Source organism: Gambusia affinis, linkage group LG17 (assembly GCF_019740435.1).
Source record: "Gambusia affinis linkage group LG17, SWU_Gaff_1.0, whole genome shotgun sequence".
Classification (NCBI taxonomy): domain Eukaryota; kingdom Metazoa; phylum Chordata; class Actinopteri; order Cyprinodontiformes; family Poeciliidae; genus Gambusia; species Gambusia affinis.
In genome coordinates, this window is record NC_057884.1 from 15,110,162 (window position 1) to 15,131,442 (window position 21,281).

Below are 21,281 nucleotides of genomic sequence, written 5' to 3' on the forward strand. Positions count from 1 at the left end.
GATTTATTTAAGTGCAAGAAGAAAAGTTTTAAATAAAAACAAAGAAGGCATTTTAAGCTGCTCATAAGGAATGTTGTGCTGAATTTCTGCCTGTGGTGTTGACTAAACATGGCCGAAAGGCCTCCACATATTACTGAATTTGTATCAAAGTAAACACCTGAGGATGTCAGAATATTAAATTTATTACACAGACGTAAAAGTCAATTAACACTTTTCTAGTTTATTTGAAACAAATTGTAGCATTGCTATGTATGGTATAGTGTACAGCAGAAAAGGGAAATGTTTACAACTTTTTCTGCCATCCTGAGCCCATCTAGGGTCGGTGATCACAGATCAGTGGTGGGCTTGGTCTGTAAGTGTATTCAGCATTAAAGGGCTAGTAGTTTGGTCATCATGCTTCTAATGCTGAACACTAATTCCTGCTTGTTACGTTTTGTGATTTCAGCTTGAAAAGCTTGATGAAACTGTAAAAAATGTTCTTAACTTTAAAATATGAAAGATTCTATTGTTTCAACTATTTGTTCTTGAAGCGTTGATGAATCCAACACTGACCTTAGGGCAACAGTGGCATCTTTCTGTCTGGGATCCATCGTTCGTCTGATCGTAACATGTTTGTTTTTGTTTCGAGGGAAACGGCTCAGAATCCAGCGTTGCTCAGCTTTCCTTCATTTGGTCCAATTTGCTGCTGGCAGCGCTCTTGTTTTTCCGTTGTCGAGAGAGAAGTCCCTTTCATATTCATATGAAACGCTCTGAAGTCTGCAGAGAGTGCATGTGTATTCCCTTAGAAATTATTTAGAGAAAAATATGTATGCTTCAGAGGGAAGTTGATGGCAAAATATTAAGTCAAAACAATCAAAGCAAAATGGAAATTTGATGAAGAAACGAGCTCAGTCCTAACAAACACCTAAAAGAGAATAATTAAACAAAGGTGGTGCGGAAAAACTCACTTCATTAATACCCCTGTATATTGAATAATAAGTCCTCTTGTACACAATTATCTAAATATTTGTTATTTTCCATCCCCACACAGACCTGGATAACATCAAGGAGGGTAACGAACATTAATCACAGTTAATAAGGCAAACTAAAAGCAGAAATTAATATTTGAGTTAGATCTTAATAACTGTTGTATTTCGCCACAGTTTTTGTGACACAATGTACTAGCAATTAGCACACGCCTTAACCTAATTAAAATAAGTGTTAGTTCATTTTTAAACGGTTTGTCCTACTACATATTACTATCAAATCTGACAGCAGGACAGGGGTATTTCTTTCAAAACTGACAGAGCGACATGACATATTTCACTGATTCTTGCCTGAAGTAAGTTGTTGATCAATATGCCCAGCGGGTGCGATGAATATGCACGAGGCGTCCGTCGCCGCGGCCCGGTAATTGCCGGTCGTCAGGGGTGGCAGGCACGGTAATTTGCATCTCGGGGATCCTGCAATCAGCGTTCTATTCATTACCGCGCCAGCCGCTTCATCTGCTGGCCACTCAAAGCTGCCAATCTCCTCTCAGCAGCCAAAGCATTTGAAAAAAAGAAGAAGAAGAATAAAAAAACTGAACAGAAAAGTTTCAATTATAAGCCAAGGCTGCGTGTAGTGGTGTAACAAGTCTTAAACCCTATATTTAGGCTGCTTTATGCAGGTGATTGACTGTTATTGCATTGTGAAAGAGAACTGGAGGAAGAGCTCAATGTAACGACCATAATCTCTTGTATTTTATATCACCTTTATCTCTGGGTGACGGTCTGCATTCACAGCGGCAGAGGGCCAAGACTTCTCTGCCTGTCTCAAGTGGGCCTTCCATCAAAATAGAGGGGGGGATGAGTTACATGAAAGGAAGCTTGTAATAAGTGAACACTGAGCCTTAAGGCCATTGTCTCGTGACAAAAAACACATAATGGGCACACTTTGGGTCTCCATTCAGGAATATCTATCATTTTCTTTGCAACAAAAGGAAGTGATTGCAATATTTTTGCATCCGATACTTTAATAAAACAGAGTTGGCTGATGTAAAGCAATACTGAAACATAGTTTTTTTTTTCTTAAAGCAATAATTTCATAAATAAATATGACACCTCTAGTGTATGGAGTCTCTTCATATATATATATATATATATATATATATATATATATATATATATATATATATATATATATATATATATATATATATATATATATATATATATATATATATATATATATATATATATATATATATATATATATATATATATATATATATATATATATATATATATATATATATATATATATACGGACCTTGCATTGTTCTGTAAAAGTGTTCTTAACAGTTTAATTTTTTCTCAATTACAAACCTGAATGTGTTTTATCACATTGGATGGACAAACAAACATGAGTTCATATAGTAGTAGTGAAGTAGAAGGAAAATAACACATGATTATCCACATTATGAATGATGCAACAGCTTGCATTTCAGATCTCTGTTCAATAGCTTTGGCTGCATGTTTAGTGTCATTTGGCTCTATTTAAAGTCTTTTTCCCAACATTGACCTTTATCTAGCTCCATCCATCCTCCAAACATCTCTGACTACCTTTCCTGTGAGTGGTAAAGACGAACATCCCCACAGGTATTGCTGCCATCACCAGGGTCATGTGCAGTGTCAGCTCTGCACAAAAAGCTTTGGCTTCAGTCGTCAAGGCCCGTGTCCTGCCAGTCTTAAATGTGTCTGTGTTCCAACACACCTGATTCAAATGATCCAACTACCTCCTCAGCATGTCAAACATCTGCAGAGTTCTACATATCGAACCATCATTATATTTAGGTGTGTTGGCTATAAATCTCTGCAGCTCCTCCAGAGTCATCATTGAGCCTTTTCCCCTTGTGCACCCTGTCAGGTAAGGTAGACAAGTCATCAGACTTATTTGTGCTGTAATTACTCTGGATTTGATCTATTAGGATCAGAGTAAAGGGGAGTAAATGCAAATCTGTCAGAAGTGTCAGATTTTTATTTGCAAGATCATCTATATTATTCCTTTAACTTCACAATCATGACTTTGTACAAGTAGGGGGACAATACAAAATGCAAAAAAAAAGAAGGAAATATGAGTACTTTTGTAAGGATATGTATTTATTCTACATTATATAAAAACAAAAACATTCTTAATTTACCGTACAATACTGGCGGCTGTGGTTACCGTATATGGTAAAATTCTGGCAACCACAGTTGCAGGTATTTTACTGTAAATTATAGACTTTTTTTTCCCAGTGTACTATGAAGAGGAGGATGCATAACATTAGTCACTTTAAGCTGACGTCAAACAGGGGTGTGTGTGTTTCTTAGAGCACTTCTGCAGGAAGGGAGTATCTTGCAGGAGACACAAGGGCTTTGCTGGACAAGTGAGAGCGAAAACGTTTAATGTTTGTGTAGTTGTGAATCTTCTGGCTATTGTTTTTTCAGTGACACCACCGCTGCTTCCTGCATCATAAATCTAAATACATACATAGCTATAAGCTAGGAGCAGCACCTCCACCACTCTTATTGTTCATTAAAATCTACTTCCACAGAAACATAGCTGACCAACACATGAAATAATAGGATGTACTGATACATTTGCCTGCAAACATTGCAAACACAACTCTGTACACAGCTGCTCTGCCAGGCCATTGTCTTGCAGAGGAAGCAGTGAGTTTAAGAGGTAGAAACTTGTCTTAAATTGAGGATGAACATGTAATGAAGAGGGTTGTTTGGAGCACACACCAGGATGGAATGATGAAGTTGAAGAAGGAAAAGGAAAGGAACAAATTGTTACTAGAAAAAACAGTTGAAGTTTTGAACTAAAGTTATTTGACATATTATTGATGTAAGTGCAGCTTAATGCCAAAAATCCTTCTGCAGCTTTCCCACTCTCCTTATGCATATGCTCACAGATATTTTCTCAGTTAAAAAAGTTTTATTTAATTTATCCTGAAGTTGATCTATTCATTGTATGAAGATGCAGTTATTGTAAAAAGCCAAGTTGGAATTTAATCACAGAGAATCCAGGCAGAATTTCCCCCCATTGAATAAATGGAACAAAACAAAAGGTTGAATTTTTCCTAATGTCTTGGTGTGGTAGATCCCAAATTTGATCCCCCACAAACATATTGTTTTTCCAGTTTATGTTGGTTAAGATTATTGTCCATGATGATGATTCAAATCACACCATAGCGCACTGGCTGAGTTGATCCGAAACAACCCACAGGTGAAGGAGAACAGAACTGAAACATAGAATGTGTCTATCACATCTATTATCATCAGCTTGGTAGTTTTTTTTAAGTAAAAAAAAGAATTAACAGTGACAAAATAAATTTGTCAGAGTTTGAGAACCTCAGATTGCTCTGCCATTTTGAAAAACGTAGGACAAGTTGCTCCATTTCCTCCATTGCTTATGATATTGCTAAAAGTTAATTACAAAGGAAGTTTTATGATGCCATGTTGGAATTTATTATTTTACAAATGTGTGTAGAAGCGGTATGCTTATGTATACACCCGTGGCCATGGAGGTGAAGGGAACGCCTGGGCTCCATATTTTGGAGAATACGGAGCTCACTATTTCCTTTCACTCTGCACCCCATCAGACCTCCAAGACAAGTATTTTAGAAATGGTCAAGAAGAGTATAGAGAGCTGGTGGTAACAAGCATCTTTAGGACATAGAAGTCTGCCTTTGGTAACCAAAGACAATGAGCCATAAAGACCTCTTGGTCTAAAGGTATCCATCTGGGACTTTGCTTAAATTACATTTGAAATCTCGTATCAATCAAATTTCAAATTGGTCCAATCTGTTTATTTAGAGATAGCATTAAGAACAAACTCCTTGAATGTCAATATATATTTAACAGAGCTCAATAATTTGTCCTAATGTATGTAAAAAGGCACGCAGATGATGCGTGTCAGGGTCTGATGACTTTATAATAGTGTCTGCCTACCGGATTGAGTTGGCTGGCAAAGTGCCACTTAACTGATTAAAGCCACCACATCAATCTATGTGTGTATAAACATGGGAGTGATTGATACATTACTTATGTTGCCATAAAAAGTTAACAGCTACCATATTGATGTGAGCAGCATGAAACAAAGGATTTGTCCGATTTAAGGATGTCATATTTTTGTAAGAAGTGTTACTGCATTATTAGGAAGGGAAACAAGACTCCTTTTATCTCAACTGAAGCACAATTTATCTTGTGACCACAACATCTGCATACAAAATCTTCCTGTGTAAGCAACAAACTACTGCGCAGCTTCTGATTTTTGTTTTTTTTACTCATTAAACTGTTTATTTTTAAGGGGAAATATGCTTTGCTTCTAAAAATGATTCATGTGGGGGGAAAAAAGCAAAAGTTCAAAAATAATGGTGATCCAACATCACTAACCAGATTATTCACCGGTTTTGATAGAAACTATATTTCAGTATGGCAACTAATTTACTTGTAGATGTAGTAAAGTAGTAGAAAACCAACAGAGCGACCGTCATCACATACAGGTATCAATCACACAGGCTGTACTTATTTAAGGACAAAGGCAGCAAACTTTGTACATGCAAGGTTAAGTGCATTCTTTCTAAAATATGATTGAAATCAGCTTATTCAGGACATCAGAAGAAATCTTCTCAAAAGTTTTAAAATGGAAACCAAAATTTGTCCGTCTGCATGTTTAACCAGGTGGTTAGCAGCACTGGGGGATCTCAGAGGGCTGTACTCTCACTATTTCCTTTCACTCTACACCCCCTCAGACCTCCAAGACAAGTATTTAAAAATGGTCAAGAACAGTAGAGAGAGCTGGTGGTAACGAGTGACAACGAAAAATGTTTTAAGTTTTGAAATTGATCACTTAATATAAAAATATAATTAAGCAGCATTCTCAATTGTTACATTTATTGCTCCATTGGTCTTTTTTATTCCCTTCTTGACATTCTACCTCAATAATTGTGTTTGATCCAGTTTAAGGAAACTCCACCATACCAAGCAACATGGATCAAGAATTTATCTTTGCATATTAGTATTGTATCTGTGAAACAAACAACTCCGTTTTCAACTGTGAGAACTGAGACAACCTTTGTGAGGGTGATCTTACACAAGACTGTCGTAGATTTTTCTGAAACCATGTTGTACACCCTTGTTGTAGTTTAACACTAAAACCACAAATGTAAGCAATTCCTCTTTCTGCTTTCACTAAACCGACATAATTGATTTGACATGTCTGTGTCAAATTATCGTGTAGCACCTCTCCCATTTCTGCTTCGATGCATATCTCTGCAATGCTTGTTCAACTGGACTCCACACGCGAAGCGACTCCCTGTCTCCAAATGATTGGAATAACACTATTACTCCTGCCATCATCACGTCAAAACTTTTTTTAGTGTCAGTCCGTCTCACGCAGTGCCGATGACCAGACCCACAGCTGTCAAAATTGTGCAAATAAAAGAAAATAATACATTTTGCCATGAAAAGACTCTCTGGGATGCATAAAGGGGAAGGGAGGAGCCTCTGCAAAGGAAGGTGAATTCCAGGCAAGTCAAACACTGGGAATTTTCGCTGGGAAGCCTCCTTTCCCGGTTTAAAACAACAAATCTTTTTTGTTATTGCTCTTAAGAGGTGTGAGCGGTATGCCAACACCGATGCGCCTTTCTGGGCTTGAATAGTAAGAAAGTCTTTGCGGCTCTGTGCAACCGCGGCAAGCTGCACGCCCTGCTCATGCAGACACCTTGACACACACCTGCCAGCTCCACCAATGCAGCTTCTGCACATGTGCATGAGACACAGAGGGAGCAGTCGAGAATGCTTTGCAGCTCTGTGGGTGGCAGAGGAGAGGGATCACTGGATCTGACAGGAGCTATTTGACTAATCCAAAACAACAGCTGTAAGGTAGGGGTGAGGAGGAGACAGGGGGCAGGAGAGGGTGGAGGTGTAGGTGGAAATGGAGGTGGGCTGTCAGTTGAGGGGGTTTGGGGAAAAGGGAAGCGCAATATTAAAATTAATTCCTCATGTAAGCCCTGGGGCGGACTCCAAAAACTCCAAAAAAAAAAAAAAAGTAGAAGTTGGACATCACAAAATAAGCATGTAGGGTGAGTTCATGTAAAATCTGTTCTATAGATGGAAGAAATGACACGTCTGAACCCCACAGTACCTTGGGGTTGCATCCATTAACCTCTCTACAGGGGGCTGGATCAGCACACACACACACTATGACCCAGGTGAGAATGATTACACACACACACACCATCCTCATGTATGCACTGGCCTTCATTACACATCTGGTTGAATTTTGTGGGAGGAAGCTACAATTGGGTGGTCCTCGCGCCTCTAACATGTCTGCCTGTTAACAGGCCGGGCCGCTTCCCTATACCATCTTTATATCTTTACATTTCAACATTTCGGCTCGGCACAGTGCAATAAATGTCACCATTCAAGATTGGATTGGCAGAAGATACTCAGAACTGTAGAGGTTTTTTGTGAATTTTTTCTTTTACTGTCAAGCACAACTCCAACTAGAATTTAAAGCATTTATATGTTAAAAAAGCTATAAACACAAAAAATTAACAAAACCTGAAGCCAAAAGTCACCGAAAATGAAGGTCTACGACATCATTAAAGGAATGAAATATTGATGTTTTGAAAAGCTAGCCCTGTTAATGACCAACATAGGAAGCTAAATTCAGATTAACATGCCAACTCCAGAATTTTTCATTTGGAAGACCTTTCTGTGCTCAAGTGTTTTCAACGTTTCCTCATACTACCCTTTATTTTAAAACGCACCAGTCCCTCCAGCAGCATACCACAACTGGCATTGCCAACAAACAGCAGACAGATTAAAAATATCTTCATCAGACTCAAAAAAGGAGCAGATGAGTCAGTAATGAATCATGTTTTAGTTAATTTCATTCACAAACCTGAATTACAAAATGTACAAAAATTGTTTTGTCAAGTTAATTTAATCAATTACAATGCAACTTTATCGTGAATGTAATTTTTTAAAATGTAAGTTACATGCAGAAATGTAACATACATTTCTTTAGTTCCAACAGAAATCCTGAATCCCAGTTTCTGAGCAGGAATGTGGTTTTGAGAAATGAAACATCAGTTATATTCTTAAAGATGACGAGTTATGCCGTGGTCATCTTCAACCAGACTAAAGCTACTCGGCTTCCTGAATAATTTACTGTTTTCTCAGTAATCTGACATATGAAAAGGAAATGACAATTTTACTATGAAAGAGCCACTACAATAAAGTCATAGACAGGTTTTAATTTTAAACATTATTTTTATAATTTAAACAATGTATAGTCATAACTACAATAGACATAATGCTAAAACAAATAGTAAAACTCCCTCACACACTGATTTACATTACATGTGGAGGATATGACATGAATCGCTCTTTAAAGTCATTTTTGAAACTTTAAACATGCCTTCATGTCTGATTGGGTCTCAGCTCTTCTGTAACCTTTACTGATGCGCTCTATGTGTGTGTGTGTGTGTGTGTGTGTGCGCGTGTGTGTGCGTGTGCACGCGACTCATGACTTTATTGTGGACATAAGTAGCAACAGATGCTGCTGTGACCTCAGAGACTTCCTGGAAACACAAATTTGTCAAAATGAAGCAGCAGAAAGAGAGAATAGAAATTCAGGTAAGTGCAACATGGGGCAGACGTACGCTCACACACACACCCATAAAGGACACACTCATCCCTTGCACTAACTGCATAAATTAGGCCTGCAGTCTGAAATTTTGACAAAATTTTTGCCCTTAGTCCAGCAAAATAAAACCTGTCTAGAGCTTTTGGAAGAGACAACTTAAATTTTTGGTACATATCTAATACTGGAAATTTGTGGCTATTTTTTAAATACTAGCATTTTATTTCTGTTACTTTCAATTTTAGAGTAGAAAAAAACATAAACCTTTAGCAAGAAGAAGGTGGGCACATTTTCTTGAATCAGATGTTGGTATTTGTCCAAAATGATGTTGAAAAAGCTCTGGTTTTCAAACTAATAAAAAGAAAGACTGATCTAAAATCTTTACTCATAAGCTTAGTCATTTTGTTGCAGAAATTAAGTGCAATTATTCGTTTAAAAAACTGAAAAACTATAAAAATCGGCACCTACATTTAAAACATTGGGATTTTTTTATAATGTTTTGCCAAAGTTATTGCGAGTCATTATGAATGATCCAAAGAGAAACTTTTTAGCTCCCCTTTTGCAAACTGCTGAACAATAATTAGGCTTGCATATGATTGTACATATTGATACAAAATAAAAAATAAATATTTACTGAATAACTTTGGGTTTACTATTAGAACACATTTACATAGAATGAGTCCAAAGTGAAAACATTTGACTTTCTCAATGAATTGCTGATTCTTTATTGAAAAAGTTAAAACAACAGATTAAGTAATGCTAGTGTGTTACCATAAAAATCCAAAAAAGCAAAAACAAATTTTACATAAGATGAAATCGGCTGTAGCCAGACCAAAAATCCTCACAGCTGGCCTTTCCTCTTGAATCATTGAAATCATAGGCTACAGCAAATTATTTTACTTTTTGATAAAGAGCAATTTCCTCCTGACGTAATCGCAGAACATTTAAAATACCAACTTGTAGAAAAGGTCCTGTTCTGACTGTGGTTTGGCATGTTCTCCATCTACTTTAGCGATAAGTGCGCATGATTTGAAGTGTGATTTACCGACCCAGTACCTCACAGAGAATTATGCTGCCCTCTCATCCATCTTTACTCTCTTTTTTTCTTCGACACCGGAAACAATCACACTATCTCAGTGACCAACAAGCAGCCTGAGCGCATGATATCACCTCTTTTAGGAAAACAAGAAGGAAACGCGTGCCAGTTGCTCTCACATGCGATCAATTATTTGCCGCTGAACTCAATGGGGGAGAATTTTCAGCCATTAGCCCTTTAGTGCAGGGATCACACTGAGGGTAATAGTGACTAAACACTGAACAAACACATTTGGCTAATAGGTCATTCAAACCTGAAGTGGGCCTGTTGATTGGCTGGAAAGTTGCTGTAAGTACACGCATTAGCAACACTTTCAGTCTGAAGAGCTCAAATGATTTGAAAAATATATTTTATTCTGAGATAGAACAGGTAGAAAGTATATTTAGCAGAAAGTATCAACAATTTAGTGTAATAATTTCCAGAATAACGTGTAAATCTACCACCTTTTTTGGAAGCCCTGGTAAAGGAGTATGAAAAGTCTTCAAATTAAGGAGTATTTTACTGTCGTATAATAATCTAAGAAAATCTGAATAAATATAAATAATTTAAATACATCTATTCTGTGAAAATGAATAGATTGTGAATGACATCAGAAACAGTGTAATATAAATTTGAAGCATTTCAAATATGGTATTTTTTGCCACCATTTAACTTGTTTTATTTTTAATGTTTTGATGTGTAACTGTGTAATAATGTGATAAATGGCATTTCGTTTTGCAACTCTTCCAAATCAGAAAGACAAGAAAACAGGTGATTTAAAAAGTCGGGAAATCGGTCAAAGATGCCATGTCTGTCTTGGCACCTGGATGCAATAAAGAAAGGTAAACTGGTTGTTTTGAATGTGAGAGATTATGCTTCTGCAATAAAATAAATGTTAAAAGCCACAAAAGAAATTTCTGTATTTTTAATGTCTGTTAGTATACACACCCACACACCTTGAGGCAATGCAAGGGCACAGTGAAAAACAACTACTTCCGTAATTACCAAGGACTGAAAGTTCACCCTCTAATTCCAGCACCTTTAACCTCAAAGAGCGATCGAGCCACTCACCAGAAAACCATGACCTCAAGTTCACTGAGGCTCTACTTCAACGGTTGTTCTCATTTTTGATACATTTGCAATGTAATTCACAATTAGGAGGTTTGGAGTATTGACAGCAGCAGCTTCACTATGCGACTCAACTTGTTTGTTTTCACTGTAGAAATACATTAACAGAGCGGGAACCAAAATGGACGTTCCCTCACTCTTCCCATTGCTTGGTGTGTTTTGAATCCCGCCCTCTGTCCTCTCCGCCTTCTGTTTATCCTTCTGGTGATGCAGACCGGGCCCCAGAGCCCAGAGGCCAGTCATGTTCTCAGGGAAACAGCAACTCTCCATAGAGCTGATATCAAAATAGTTTAAAATGTGAATTGTCTGATAGTTCCCAGTGTGTGCAGAGGGAGCCAAACACTTCCAGCTTCCCCCTGCCAGTAGAATGTAAACATAGACAGGCAGAGAGAGAGAGAGAGAGTTTGTGAACCTGTTTGGTTCTGGAAACACAAAACAGCCTGGCTCGGTCTGCTTGCTTTAGTTGGTTTGTGCCAAGGTTTCCCAAATTTAGTTTCTTTTTTCCTATTGCTGTTGTTTTTGCACAATAATCCAAGAGAGTTTGAGGGGAAAAACTGTCAAGTTTAGAATAGTGAGACTTTAGCAGACTTTACACATTCAAAAGCTAAACAGAGCAGCGAATCTAAAGTTTCACATTCCGCATTGAGGCATCATTAAATAATAGTTTTACAATCAAGTTGCCTTAAGGGGTATCAGATGCTTTTTATTAAAGCCAATAAACGTTCCGTCATTTCCGTGGGGTGGCCTTCAGTGTATATTTTAATGGAAAAAAAATATGTGACAGTCCCTATGAGGGTCATGTCCATGATGCATTATAAGCACATTTGCAGGCCATTAAAATGTGTTTAGGTATTCTTAGAAACTCTAAGAATACCTAAACACCCTCATAGGGTACCACAAAAGTGGTACCAAAAAAAGTACCACAAAATGGTACTTTTGTGTTCCTAAAGTACCATTAGGAACACAAATGTTCCTAATGGTACTTTATGGAATGCAAAGAATGGAAAAATTTTATTTTGGAAGTATAAATTATAAATATGAGAATTTAGCCAATCCACATCTCTTAACATCTAATTATAAGTTCAACATACAGCTCAATGTGAGTTCCAGTATAAATATTATAAATTAGTTGCACATGGAAAAATCTCAAAACTTTGCGACAAAATTAATGAAAATTCCAGCAATATACACAATTGTAAACCTGGGCACATAAAAGAAGCACTGAAAATAAATTAATAAATTAATACATTAATAATAATAATAATAATAATAATAATAATAATAATAATAATAATAATAATAATAATAATAATAATAATAATAATAATAATAGAAGAATTGGTCCGAAAAAGCAATAACGTTATATAGAGTAGCATAATCTAGCTCTATAGTCAAGTATTTATCAATGCCTCAGTCTCCAGGCATTTACAGCTGAACAAAATTGTACATATTAGAAAAAAATAATAATATGTATATAAACATTTTTACCTGCTTCATACCTTTATGTTATATTTACACTGTGTTAAGTGCAAAAAATTGCTCTATTAAGGGTTATGAATAGTATTAGAGTATGTTATAGATATAGCCCCCTATAAACTTCTGAAAGGTTCTTGTTGTTATTAGGTATATATTTTACCACAAGAAGCAATTCTTTGCAACAGTTTTTCAACAGAGATCTTTGGAGATTTTGTTTATCACCCTCACTATTTTGGTGGAAATACAAACTTTTAATCAGTTGTTTGAAACTTCTTAGTTTTTGCTCTAAGCGTAGATTTGGGACATTGAGGTGAGCAGCTATGTTCTGTTGGCATTTTTTTTACTAATGAAGAGTGGCACAGATCTGCCTTCCTGGCATGTTGTTCTGTTTCCTATTTTGCAGAATAAATGAGCAACTTTCCCTTCAAAGTTTGACTCTGGGGCAGTATCACCTTAAAAAATTAAAGAATGCCTTTATAAAGAATATTCATGTGCAATACCTCACATTTTAATTAGTGATAGGTTAGCGTGTTTGAAAGGTTAGTTACCTTTCAAAGATGCTTTTTAAAAACTAGCTTTTTCCCCTTAATGAAAAAGTTAAAAAGTTTGAATTGTGAAAATGTTTTTATTATGCTTGTACAAAGAATTCTTTCACATATCATTACCAGGCATGCTAAAAGTTGTAATATCTGATTGCAAATACAAATGTTAATAATTTTTCAGAAAAATTCAGCAAGGCATCTCTCTCTACCATCAAAGCTTCATGCAGCTTTGTAAAACCGAACGACCAAGCACACATGAAATGTCTTCTGCTTTGTTCGGGTAATATCTGTACCAGTACTTGCCAAAAGTTAATTGCAGGAATCTAGAGATTTCTCCTAACATTTGCATGGCCACTCTGAGCATATTAAAGTTATTAGAAATGATTACTTCCTATAGGTCACGAAGGGTGAACTGAAAACTTTAAGAAACAGACTGAAAATATAAGAAAACACCTCAGTTTCCGTTCAAGCAGGAAAACCACGTGAAGAAAATTGAATAAAGTCAGCTAAGTAAAATCTCATAGTCATTTTTCAAACCTTTATTGATAATAGTGCTAGACTTTTAATCTTTAACCCCTATTAAATATGGAAAGTTAAATTCTGTTCTTCACCTATTAGCTTAAATGTGCCTAGAAGAATAAATTTATCACCTTCTTTTAATCTAAAATAAAGATCATTTTAAAGTATAGTAGGCTATGACTCCTTCATCTCTGCTAACTTCTTCAGACCTCACACACAATAGTTCTTTATTAGTGTTTTCATTATCCTTCCAAAATCTTACAAGGTTCTTAGAAATGCATCAAATCTTGTGTGCAAGGTGCCATTAATATGTATTTGTACAAGATTAATTGCAAATAAAAGAAAACACTGAAAAAACAAAAGAAGAAAGTTTTTCATGAGTGTGTTTTTATATGAAGCATTTGTGGGCTTTGCCTGAATGCGTACTGGAACTTTCCAGCCTTGCTTTTCCTTCTTATTTATTTTTTTGTCTCTGTTGTTTTCTCAGGATTGCAATGCATCACTTGACATTACCCAAGCAGGTTTGAGCAGCAGCGCATCAGCTGAAAGCAATTTTGTCCAGAGCGCAGCTGCCAGGCGGATAAGACTTTCCTTCTTTCGTTTACTTTGAAATGCTCCTTTTTTTCTTCAACATCCAAAATACACAAGGCAGCCAAATTGCTGACATGTGTGCGAGAGGGGCAGCGAGCCTTCTGCATTCTTTCATGCCCCACTATGCAAAACTCCACATTGTTTATTTAAAGAACACTGAACACTTTAGCACTATTAAGAAACATGTCATATGGTAAACTAAAGGTTTCCTCTCAGGAAAAATCCCTGTCAGTTTATTTTTCTGTAGTATAAAGTTATTTTAGTTTTGACTCACAAACTGACTACATTCACAATTAAGAATCAGTGTAGCAACGTGGTGTAGCGAAAGACACCAACAGCCTAGGTAAACCTGAAAATGCTGTGTGCTTATTTTGGTGGTAAAAAAAAAATTAGAATAAAAAAACTCCTGGGTGAAAGAAAAGGACTTTGATTCTTGGTATAAAACATTCTAACCCAAATGACCATATTTACTTAAAGAACAAAAAATTAGCTACATAGCAATTACAGTCCAATGCAAAGAGAAAGTATTTGCCTCCTTACAGATATCCCAATTTATGTTTTTTGTTACAATTAAAAATTTTGGATTCTCAAAGAAGTTGCAATATCAGGCTAAGATAGCAACAATTAATAAAAAAGAACTGTTTTAAGTAATACAATTATCTACCTAAAAATGGAATAGTCTTTCCAAACCAACCTGACTCTCTGCGAAAACAGAAATTGTCTCAAATTAGGAGCAACAATGAGTCTTTTCCATCGCTGCTCACCTGTCTACAGAGTTATCTTGCATCAGCTGTGTTGGAGGATTTTTGAACAGAGCTGAGCCACTGCATTTCAATTAGATTTAAGTCAGAACTTTTACTAGGCCAAACCAAATTTTTTTATTTCTGATTTGAATCTTCAACTTGCTGCATAAGACAAACACATATGAGGCTAATGTTGAAAAACTGAAAAGATATTCACTTTTGGGGACATTTTGGTGAAAATCAAATTTCATGGTTCTGCCATTTACAGCAAGTCGAGCAGGTCCTGAAGTAGCAAAGAAGTCCCAGATTTTCACACTGCAATTGTTACATTTGATGGCTGGTTTGATGTTCTTGTATTAAAATGGCTATGTAGATTTCTGCCAGACATCCCAACAAGATCCATTTTTGTCTTATCAGTCCACAATATTTTTCCTGTTAACTTGGGGGTCATCAAGATCCTTTTAGGGGTAATGCTAGCTGGGCATTTGCCTTTGTTTCATCTGCAGCGTGTTTTGACTCAGAACTCTCAGTTGTCTTAATACTGAATCACAAACACTAATCTTAACACAGAAAATAACAGAGGCCAGCAATTATTTAGATGTTGTGCAGGAGTTCTTCTTTGATCTCCTCTATAAGTCATTGATTAATGTCAAATATTGGTTGGTTCACCATTGTGGGTGTTGGCTCTCACTGCAGTTGGCTGGAGCACAAATCCTTAAATACGTAACTCTTGCAAACCGATAGAGTTTCTTTACATCAAGGCAGGATGTGTTGCTTTTGAGATGTTTTAGCCTTCTTCATGTTGTCAGACAAGTTGCATTTACATAATGTCTTGGTTTTACATGTCTGGCATTAACCAAACCTGGTTGTGCCTTGTGAAGTTGCACCAACAACACATTGGTAATTACAATTGATTTATGATTTGACAAGCAGGACTCAGACACCTTCCTACTGGGTTAGGGTGGGTGTGACAGCTTTATTTTTCCTTAACAAATGAAAAACAATTATTTGAAAACTGCTTTCTATATTTACTCAGCTTTCCTGTGTGTGATAACTTGACCTTACAAAATCATCTTACAAAAAAACAATAAAATCAGAAATTCGTAAGCGGAAAGATCTTTTAATGAAACAATATGAAATTGCAGAAAGTTAAGGATAAGTGATTTTAGCACAAAAATAACATTAGCAAGCAAGCATTAGCTAGGACACTACATCAGGATGGATATAACATGGAACTACATGACAACTTAAATTGAGTACATTGAAATTTGGCTTTCCATTTTCTATTTAAGAAACTGAAAAACGTTTAAGGTCTGGCAAAGTCAGATTTTTAATTCACATAATTTTAAAGATGACTAGTGAACTCTGGGCTTTGACACACTGTGACACAAGTGGAAAACAGAGCACAAGACAGCAGGATGTGAGGCCCGACAGAGTCTATAATAGGAAAAACCTGACATCTGAACTCAGGACAATTGTCAGAAGTTGTATTATGTGGCATTGCATACTAGGTGGTGTATGAGAGGCGGCCAGAGAGGGAGGAAAAGTATTGTGAGTGATAGCCCACCAGGGCATCAGAGCAGACTCGGCGCTGGAAGCAGTTAATTTACCTTGACATGCGTAGGAAACCCAAAACTTTCTGAGCTCCGTGTCACATAGGAACCACCCAGAGGAGACCTGCCACAGCCGTGCAGCCCCAGCCGCTGCGCGTCCTTTCTAACTAGCTCTGTTTAGATGAACACACAGTGGAAGAATGCTGCAGTATACCTAGCAGAAACCACAAGCACAACAGGATAAGGGGCAATGTGAACTTCCCAGGGAATTCCATGGGAATAAGACAGCCAGGAGGGATATAAGTGCTGTACGTCAGCTGATGTGTATCTCTGTGTGTCTGAGTGCACACAACATTATCCCTGTCTCGTCACTTTGATGCTATGATACTGTCAGAAAGCAGTCAATAATAAGAGCTGATGAGGGGGAAGTTCCTCCAAAACGGTTTTGACTTATGGGTGGGATTTTAAGTTTTACAGTGGTCATTGAATTCATTCATCTGTTTAAAATGTAACAAACTGCATATGCATAAAAAAACAATCTGCGAATTAAATACATCTGGAGAGAAAAGGTTATGGTTATTGTCAAGGTTGTACTTCACAGGCTGTGGTTACAAGGAGCAAAAGACATGGTTTGACCTCCTAAATAAAGCATGGACCTCACCAGGGATGAAACCTTTATATCTAGAAATCCCTGTTTTTCTCTAAGAACATAATTTACTTTACTACTTCAAGCACCTTATAAACTTGTCATCATATCTTGTTATATTTGGGACTTTATTTTTATTTTGACTTTTTTCTGTATTTTGGGTTTGCTAATATTTGCTTTCCAAACTGCGTTCATACGGCTTTTGCCATAACGGTTCATTTCCTATTGTTGAGAGTCTTGTTTATGTTTCTCTTCTCTCATGGCAGCATACCACCATTAAATTACTTATATGTGTTTTTTTCTTTCAACAAAAAAAATCTATATGTCTTATTGCTCTATGTGCTCCCTGTTCTAATTAGTTAACGTATTTGTAGATTTACAGCTCTCTGCACTAACCCTGTTGTTGCCACCAGCCTGTGTTCGTTCCATAATTTATTGTTTTGGATTTTCCCTAGTCTATTTTTTTGTATGTTTTTTCCTCATTTAACAAAAAAAACAGTTTATTTTTCACCCGCCCACAAAATTCTAGAGTACGTAAATGGTAACCTTTCAGTGCCTTTTTGATTTATTTTTTATTTTATTTTTTTTTTACAGTTTTACAAATTAACACTGAATATCCCAGATGACTTGTGCTTTTAAAATAAATGTGAACTGAGGTCTGGACATTGTGGTAAGAGTTTGCCAGGTGGGAAAGCCGGGAATTTCTCAACGGTATTTTTCCCTTTCCCTCAAAGCCAAGATAAACAAAACTCAGACTGAACATTGAGTGCCATAAAATGCCAAAAGAAACAATTATCTTTTTAGTCAAGATCAAAATTTCTACATGTTGAATATTTTTATCTTGAAACAATGCTTTTTCGCAATAAATTGTATTCTATTGGGAAAGCCTGTTTATTTTTTCTTTGTTTGGTACCACATTTGCATGAAAAAAGGCATTTTGGGGTTGAGCAGCAAAGTTGAAAATGTGGGTTGCGGCCATGTAAAACTTGCAAAATCATCTCTGCCAACGCCAAACAACTTATTCTGCTACTGACTTCTGTTTGGTCTTGCTTGTTGATCAGAGGATTGATGTTTTAAGAAAAAATATATATTGGCAATATACTACGCATAGTAAGCCTGGAGCCTCCTCTTTATCCTGGTAACCAGTATTAGTCACCCACTGCTGGAGGATGGCATTTGTCACAAGTCAGCCTATTGGATTGTGTTGATCAGCTTGGCAAAAACAGAACATAAAGTGATCCCACACATGTTCAGTAGGATTGAGGAATCAAGGCAGACTATTGCATCCTCTCAACTCTATGAGTGAAAGCATCAATATTTCTTGAGGATGGAAACTCATCCCTAGGAATGGAGAGATGAGATTACAGAATCAGGGAAACTTTGCAGCAAATTCTGCAGCATCATGCTACTTCCACCAAGTTTTTCATCAGCCAACTCTCAAACTAAACTCTGCTACGCCACCCACAAATTAATTTTCTTTACAAACATGGTACCATTTAAATGGAAATTAGCTGGATTTCTATTGCATAAGATATAAAGATATACTGACAAAAATCCTTAATACAACAAAGAAATAATCGCAGTTATTTTCTTGTGATTGGTTTGATACATTATGACGTCATTTCATCTGTGTTCATTCCTGTCCTCTAGTCTCTGTTCAATAAAAAAAAGTAATTCTGTGAGGCAGGAAACATTAAAGTTGCATAGCTGTTTTAATTATTAGAACAAAGAAGATTTGGTATTTAGCCATTGTTCTTGAAATTTCAAGCCATACCTTGAAATGACATATGACTCCTCTCTGGTGTTAACGCTGCTAACTCACAGAGTTCTTGTGCTTTCCAACAGTAGAATATCCATAAACAATCCTCTACATGTGCCACAGACAAAACACACTTCAGATTGTTTTCTCTTTATTTTTGTTTGTGTGGTTCAGTAGAGGGAGGTTCCATCCCACTGCCTGTCTACAGTATGGTTTATGAGTGAGATCTGCACAAATACAAAGAAATACTGAGAAAACTTTGAGACTTTTAAAATACTTTCTACAAATCTTACAGTTTACACAAATGTTCTTAATATTTGCCACAATTGACTTTTAAACTGTAGGACTTGTGTAACTGAGTCAGGTTAGTAAACTGCCCCTTGATCGTACTGTTTTACGATCTGTCTGTCTAAAATGTTCTTTGAGGCTGATATCAATGAGTTGTGATGATCTCTCTAAAACAGTTTTTTTTTCCTGCTGCTTGTCACTTATGGTCCTCAAGCCATTTTGTGACTGATTTGGTAGTATTATTGTTATTTTATTTTTTTACCTATCTTTTTGTCTTTTTATGTAGTGTATACACATTTTCTTTCAACTACAAATTATGAAAAAAAAAAATGTTTTGTTGGATGCACTGAATGCAGTTCCCAACCAAAACTGTCACATCGGCCAAGGGAAGAGTCTTGACTTTTTGTCTAATGCAAGTCAACAGAAAATTTACTTTAGGAGTATTTTGGTCTCCACATGGAGAACAGGAAGGGACAATTAGCATATAAACAATCAATAATACAAAAGAAAAAAATGAGTCAAGGATGGATATGGATATACACCTAGTCAGGATTTAATCTGTTTGGTTGAGAACAGGAAGAGCAAGATAGGGGAGGGGTTTTTTTGGAAAGAGAGAGGAGAGAGAGAAAAAAGTATAGGATGTTGGCATGCGAGGAGAGGCAGTCTGTGGTAGACTTGTAAATAGCCGGAGGGACAAAGGCATGGAGGAATAGAGCTATCAGCGGAGAAGTGATGAAGGTCTGGGATCTGGCCAAGATAAACACACACCAGCCCAAAAGGAGCACCAGCAACACACACTCACACACATTTCAGAACTTTACTACACATAGAAATGCAACATATAAGGCTGCAAGCACTTTATATCCATCATACACCTACTTGTACTCAAGCACACATACACACCTGCAGAAAAATAAACAGTGTTCTATATGGATCACCAACCACAGCTTCTTGAGTGTTAAGCTGTGTGACAACAGGCTAGGCTGTCATTTTGACATCTCTTTTCATCACATGCTACATTAGTCCATTTGCTCAGATACCACAGAATAAACATGTAGAGAAAAGAAATGGTTGGAGTTTTATTTTTAAACACGTGAAATAAACAAAGTTGAGTCCTCTGAAAATCCCTCTTGGCAGGGTCATTTCAAAAGTTTCTAATTATCATTAAATTCTCTACTTGAAAAAGCGGGTGTCCTGCATATTTAATCCTGGATGCAAGAAAGATTCCTGCCACTGTTTTTAATGTGTATGCTGGTCTTTTTTTTTCTTTTCCCCACTACCTTTGTGCAACTCTGTATGACTGAGCCAGGATGTTACGGTGTGCGTGTGACCGAGCTTCATTGGTGAGCCATGAAGCAAAGGCTCTCCTGCGCTGTCTTGCCTTCAGCCGACACACACCTCGACTGAGACCTTAAAAGTTGCTAAATGTTATCTTAAGAGTGGCATTCAGAGGCAAAACTGCAGCCTGAAAGAGCGGCTGTGAAGCGTGGCGAGCTGGAATGCAAAAACACAAGCCATGGTCATCACTCTGTCACCATCCTGATTTGGAGGACCAGTGCGAATCAGCTCAGTTTTGACTAAAACTGTGTGCATGTTATTGTCGTAAACTAGATACCTGAAGAAAAGAAGCCAAGATTACCTAAAGCAACAGTGAGGACTACTTAAAAAGCAGTTCAAATTATTTTCGTTGACATGTCAAAAGCTGCTTCTTAAAACAACTAAGCTTAGGCTGCATACAGGCTTTGTGGTTTTGATGACTTAGTATTTGAACTGTTCCTTGTCTGGACTAAAATAATTATGCAAGCAACTGCAATTAGATGCAAGAATTGGACCTGCACGTTTGAGTTTGTGAAGGATTTTCTCTAATCCACACAGGGTTATACATGTTTACACACACACTCAAATATATGCAGTCATATGGAACAATGTGGACACCTTACAACATCCTGTGTGTTTTCTGACGTACTTTACAGACATTAAATTTCAGTTTTAACAATAGGCCAAGCTGAAGATTAAATGCACATCAATAAGCAATGCAACTAAAGACCTTTAATTTTTTCTGTAAAATGTAACTAAAAGAAATGCAATTTTTAGTAAGGAATGGATTAGGACACTCTCACATTTTGTTCAAGCTTAAAATGGTTAAAGTTAGACTTTGGTATACTTGATTAGGCAGACATTAGAACATTGTTTCTCTGTATTTTTAAAAACTGTAACATGAGTCTGATGAGGAATTAAAGACACTTGAAATCAAGCAGTCTACAGGGGGAGGACAATCAAAACAACTGCACTCATGCCTA